This window comes from Porites lutea, chromosome 10, assembly GCF_958299795.1.
Source record: "Porites lutea chromosome 10, jaPorLute2.1, whole genome shotgun sequence".
In the NCBI taxonomy this organism is placed as follows: Eukaryota; Metazoa; Cnidaria; class Anthozoa; order Scleractinia; family Poritidae; genus Porites; species Porites lutea.
In genome coordinates this window covers 11,146,084-11,152,523 of record NC_133210.1, presented here as the reverse complement: position 1 = coordinate 11,152,523, position 6,440 = coordinate 11,146,084, and the positions used below count along the sequence as shown (strand labels likewise).

Below are 6,440 nucleotides of genomic sequence, written 5' to 3'. Positions count from 1 at the left end.
TATTTCTCCCAGGTTTTTTCTTACAAAATAAAGAACTTCTCATTTCTTCTGTGGGTGAACCTCTACATGATCACGGACACATATTTGCATGACCCTCCCCCTTTTAACGGCCCATTTCTCATGACCCCTCCCTTTTCTGCAGTCTCAAAAAGTTGTGACCCTCCCTCTGTTTCCACCCCCTCTCCCCCCTGCTAATTTCTGACAAGTCCCTTAGCTCCCACGTGACCCCTGTAGCTTAGTGGTAGAGCATCTGGTCGGACTAGTAAACAGATGATCAAAGTTTTAACTCCTGTTGGATGGTTGTACTCGGATTTTTTCATTTCGAGCCGCCTGTGCCAGACTAAAAATCATCTTTCTCAAACTAATTACCGCTGATACTTGCAGCTTATTTGTTTTTATGTCTGATTAGCTTTTTCCTTGCAACTGAGTGAGAATAATTCACAAATAAGTCTGATGTTCACGATTTTCCGAATTTGACAAACATTTAAACATTACCTAACGACTGAAGCCGTCGAGCCACAGCCGCAGCAAATCTTCTTTCACCGCCCAAGTTTGTTGTTACAAGTTTATAGATTGGTCCACTAAAAAAACAAAGAGAACAAAGCGTGAAGCCAAGTGCTGCGGCCCCGTGACAGTCCCCTTCCACATGAGAGATAAACCACACCAGAGAGGTCTACCTCTCACTCTCCTCTCGAACAGCAGTGTGGGTTCTTTTTACGCTCCCTTCGAATTGTTAAGAAAGGATGAATGAGACAAGGTCAATGGATTAACATCACCGCCCACTGACGTGACTATCAGATCATCTGGACTGAGACAAGATCTTAAATAACAGGCAGCATGATATGATCAGTTTTTTGAAGAACCTGGTTGGTGTTGGGTTTGAACGGCGGGTTTAAACCTGCTTGGCAGAACGCTACCCTTCCAACAAGACAAATCAAGCGAAGGTACAACTAAAAAATGGTAAACGTGCAGCGTGAAGCCATCGAGTTATGTACGCACGCTGGAGGTTTCTACGCACGAAAGAAGTGTACGCTTCGAGCAACTCTAGCCTCTTCTCCAGGTAATAGCTTATATCAAAGGGATAGGAATGTTTATGTTTTGGCAGTGCATGTACCTTGTCTGGTTTGACCGGTGTGATCTTCCCAGTTGCTGAACAGCTTTATCAGCACTCCATGGCAGCTCAATGGTCACGTGAACACGGCGGCACTGATTGGCTGCTCGGAGATCCGCGTGTAACGAGATACCTGTGCAGAATAATTCAATGAGTCTAACAAATGATATCACATAGAAGGTTGTAATTTTAAATTATTTGGAAAACAGTCTATGTACCAGGTGGTATAAGACCCCAAATAAAATATTATCTTGTCTTGTCACTTATACACGGTATTTATTGCGCTCCCTTTTACCCGAGGAAAACTCTTTTAATTCCTGCTTGAGTAGAATTCCAAGTCGAGAAAGATCAGTCTAAAGTTCGAGTTTCTGCACGAAATTCCAAGCAATGGCAACTCAACACAACGCTAACAGGCACTAAGCCAGCGATCCTTCAAATGGTGAAAATAACTTCAAGGTTGCCCTCAGATTTCAGGTATTAAAAGAATTTAAAAAGTGCAAGGTTTTATCAAAGTAACTTCAACAAGACAGGGTTCGTACAAATTTTTGGATCCAAAATTCACGACTTTTTCCAGACTTTTTCCAAAACAATACACTTTATTTTCCAGACACAAGGAAAACAAATAGGTGATCAATAGAGACCTTGAAAAACGCAGGAACCAAGCTTTTTTCATGACGCACTGCAAACGTACGGTAACCACGGTGCAATGCGGACATAAGAGAATTATAAAACTTTTCATTCTGTGATTAAATGTCTTCAATACGGGCGAGATTGAATAAGATTTGACCACAGGGAAAAATGCACTTATTAAGCACTTTTTGTAACTTTGAAAAAAAAAAAAAAAAAAAAAAAACCCAAACTTGTAACTAATTTTCCAGACTTTACCTCAATTTTCAAGACTTTTTTCAGGTCTAGAAAATTTCTGGGCAGATTTCAAGAATTCAAGACTCTGTACGAACCCTGAAAAGAACCAAGATGCAAAGGCAACTTACCAGTGCTGGCGGCATCAGATATGATGGCAACAAGTTTTGTTCCATTCATAAAACTGTTCCTCTGTGATACAATACAATCGAAAACACAACGTTTAATATTCAATTATACTCAAACAACTCTCTAAAAATTGTGGTATTTAAAGAGGCAATCCTTCAGCTACAAGCAATTCCTTTGTCAGTCCGGAATTAAGATTGGCGTCTGAATCAATTCAGCCGGTCTAAACAATTTGGGTCGGCTTTAATTCGATTTAGGTTCGGCTCATGAAAAGGTCGGCGTCTGAACCGGGCCTTAGTTGTCATAGCGAAAGCGAAAAATACTGGAAAATGAAACGAAGATCCGAAACCGGATTGCTATCTGAATTCAAGGCATACATAAGAGTCTCATTCAGATTTACAGCAAGACTTAAAGGTTGGACTACACTTGTAAACTTGTAATCCCAGGAACAAGTAACAAAAGCAAGAACTAGGCTGTCTTTCTCGCGCTGGAACGACGGTCCTGTTTTTAAATGTAAGAGACAAAGGCAGAGTTCTTGATCTTCGGGATGTGCTTATCTCTATATGCTTGCGTCTATGCATCCTCGGAGACCTAGAGGCAGTCAGCCGGGTTGACAGAAACGGCACGACGAAAGTTTTCTACCTGACTGCCTGCCTCAGGGTCTTGGCCGAGGATGACGTCTGTGCTGATGACTGTAATTACCGAGTGTAAATCGCATTTTCTACCACGGCGCAAGATATAGTTCTGATTACTTTGCTCACCTCTTGAATATTCAAACTATCCACATTGCTGCTGTCTGATTCTCGAGCCTCGTAATGAGGTTGAGGCTGCCTGTCAGTTTTTACCATGCGACCACGCCTGCCTGTCATTTCTGCTACCTTTCCTGGTCCTCCGAGCTGGTTTATAAGGTCATCAAGAGGACTAAGGACAAAAGTATGTTACAGAGGTATGGAGGTAATTCTACGTTCGAGCCAGGTGGTCCATTTTGCCGATCTCCATAGCATGAGGCGACTAGGAATATTTTTGCTCTTCCTTGGACGGGATAGTAGTCCATAACAGGAATCCCTCCCACCCCTACCCAGGATTAAATCTTTTGGTACCCATTTATACACCTGGGTGGAGTGAGACAGTGTGTGGCAGTCCATAACAGGATCCCTCCCACCCTCACCCAAGATTAAATCTTTTGGTACCCAAATTTATACACCTGGGCGGAGTGAGACAGTGTATAGTAGTCCATAACAGGATCCTTTCCATCCCCACCCAGGATTAATCCCAAAAATAATGCAACAAATTTGTTATTTAGAAATATTTTTAAGCACTGAAGCTGGTTCATGGCGTCTGCTGCAACGGATGGCAAGAATGGACATGGATTTAAGATTGAAAACGTTGTACCAAATTGTTCAAGTTTTAATGCTATGCCTGTAACAATCACCAAAAAAATTAGTGGTTAGTGCTCATGATTAAAAATTGGTTTGTATATACTCAATACTCAATTTGTTTGTATACACTCAATAAGTAAGGGCATGAAGTAATGATTTTGGCACAGAATTGACCGAATACAGCAATTCTCTCATACCATGGCCCATTTAAAGGAGGTTAAAGAATTTAACATTGATACAAACCTCACTGGGAGATTAATTTTCTTGACAAAACCTTGTAGAAGATTTTTAGCCTGAACACTCCACTGATCTTCAACAACATCGCCGTTCTACACAAAATATACAAAAGCCCTGAATTTTTTTTGTTTTTTATTTACTTAACATAGTTCAAAATAAAAACAAGACAACTAGACTGGACTTCAGTGGCTTATGAATCACAACAGGAGAAGCACAATCAAATCTTTGAGATGTGAAACGCACAAAGTGTATTAATGTTAAAAAATTATCCATTGGTTGTGTGATGTATCATCCTTGAGATTAACCTGCGTAGCTGGTGGGATCAAAGCGCATGAACATTGTTGGGCGACGCTGAAGTTGCTAGGGGGAATAAAAAAATCTTCTCTCATCTTCAAAGCCAAAACCAAAGCGCTCGTGTAATTGAGCACTCGCGTGAGCTAGATCCCACGAGCTAAGCAGGGTTCTTCAGAATTACTCACCGATTTAATTATCTGAGTTGGAAAATACTGCGTGATAAACCTGCTAATGATTTCTTCTGTACTTGAGACAAAGCCATTCAGTACTCCACCACAACGTGATATTTCACTTTCCAAACTTGCCTGAAAAATGGAATGATGACGACACCCTTAGCGACACACCAGTGTCGTAAACGCCAAACCCTAAATTCAAGCACCCTCTAACTCGTGATCATTAGGGAGTATCAGCAACGACAACGGTGGTAGCGAAAAGTGAATTCAGTTTACGCCGTTTCAAAATTCATCGTTGTTATTCCATGTCGTTGAAGGCAAATGTTGCTGAATTTTTCTGGAGTTGGATTCTAAAGGACATTCTTAGTCAGTAATAAAAATGGTTTTGTTGTGTTCACGTCCTCCAGAAAACGTGCAATTCACAAAAAAAAGCGAGATGCATGTGCAAAGTTACTGTTTTGTTAATCTAAACCTATTGCTTCTTGCCGTTCTCGTTGCCGTCGCCGTCGTTGTTTAAGCTCCATATTTACTTAATCATCTACTTTGTGCCTCAAGATACATAGCTAGAGTTGCAAATACAAGTCGGTCATGGGGCAATGCCCGATGAAAATTGACAAAACTAGCCTATGTACTATGCAGTCTAGTGAACTGTGGTCTATTATATTTTATGGACAAAAACTAATAGAATGGCTATGGACTATCACAGTCCAGATGAGTAAAATCCGCCTAAACACAGGTGGATTGTTGCGCCAACAAACGAACATTATTGCAGTGAAAATGTGGCCCGTGTACAGGGGCCCCTTCTCCGATTTTTTCTGAGGGAAGGGTGCGGCTGTACACAGGCTATGAACAGGTGGAAGTTATCACACGTTCAGCAAATTATTTTGTACAGAGTTAGACACAGTGCGTCGTCCAATGATTTCAACAATTTTTTGGTTTTGTCCAACTGACTTGATCGTACATAAGTCCTTTGAAGAAAGATAAAATACTTGCAGCGATAACTTTGCATCAAGTGCATCTACCTATCGAACCTACAATGTGAGGGGTGAACAATTATTTGGTACGTACTTTCTACTAACCTTGCAAGAAGATCTCAGTGTCTCAAACATTACGTTTTAAAATTAAAACTGGCTACCGTTGAATTAAGGAATTTTTATGGTATCAGAAATTGTAACCCGTACGACAAAAAACTGGAGAAGAAGAGAAAACAAACCTCTCCAGTGGACTGGAGACCAATGACCACACAATATCCTGCCTGCAATGCTTGCTGGGCTTCTTCCACTATGGTAGGAACTTTCATACTCATGCTGTAAAAATAGTCATATACATCTTATCTGTTATCAGACCCAATATAAGCAAGGTTACAAAATAAAAATGCCTGCTGGCGCTTAAAGTGGAACATGATACTGGCAAAATTGCCCCATGTGGTTATTATACGTTTCTGGGAAACTGCCCACATACCCCTCCCCTAAGCCAACATCAACACTTACTTCTCACTTAGGCAAAATGTTAGCTTAAGGGAGGGGTAGGTGGGCAGTTTCCCAGAAACGTATAATGATCCGCCCTGGATCAGGTAATCCGGATTCCGGAATCCAGGGAATATTTCGTGTGATAACCGGAATCCTGGACTTTGGAATCCGTAATCCCGCCAACGATTGGAAATCCCAAATCCAAGTTCCAGTGATAACGAGTACGGAATCCACAGCGTGCAATCCAGAATCAAAGCCTGTCTTGGATTACCTTACATTGCCACTGTCACGAAGCCCTTCAAAAACTATAATTTCATTCGCTCTACCAGGTCCGTAGCTCTATTAATTCAGGGTTAGGGTTTGTTAACCTTGCTTGTTCATTAATTTCACACTCAATCCTGTTAGCTGTTGCAAGAGCTCCCAAGCGGCCCTCGAATGTAGCCATTACCGAGTTGCCTCAAACCTCTGTTTTAAAGCGAGGCTAAGTGCGAAGCCATTGACATGAAAATAATATTTGTATTCTCATGCAACTGAACTAGTTTTCTTTTTTTAGGTTTTGTACTTAACCTCGCGTCTGCAAACAGCCCCATAGTGCAATTGGAGACAATATCGACTCAGTCTTATGTACAACTTTAAAATGGCGAATGAACATCGAGCACAACATTACTTGAAATAAGAGGGAAATAATGTTAACGTGAAACTTAAGGTCGGCTATTTAAACGAGGTCTAACAATCAGAGGGCATCCTAATCCGTTCTGTACGGTATTTATTTTAAGTAGATAAATGGTTT

General features: G+C 41.0%; 1 pseudogene; it reads right to left on the bottom strand.

Annotated features, from left to right (window-relative positions):
- The window catches only part of LOC140949786 (uncharacterized), a 38,410-nt pseudogene that overhangs the window by 15,940 nt on the left and 16,030 nt on the right, over window positions 1–6,440 (bottom strand).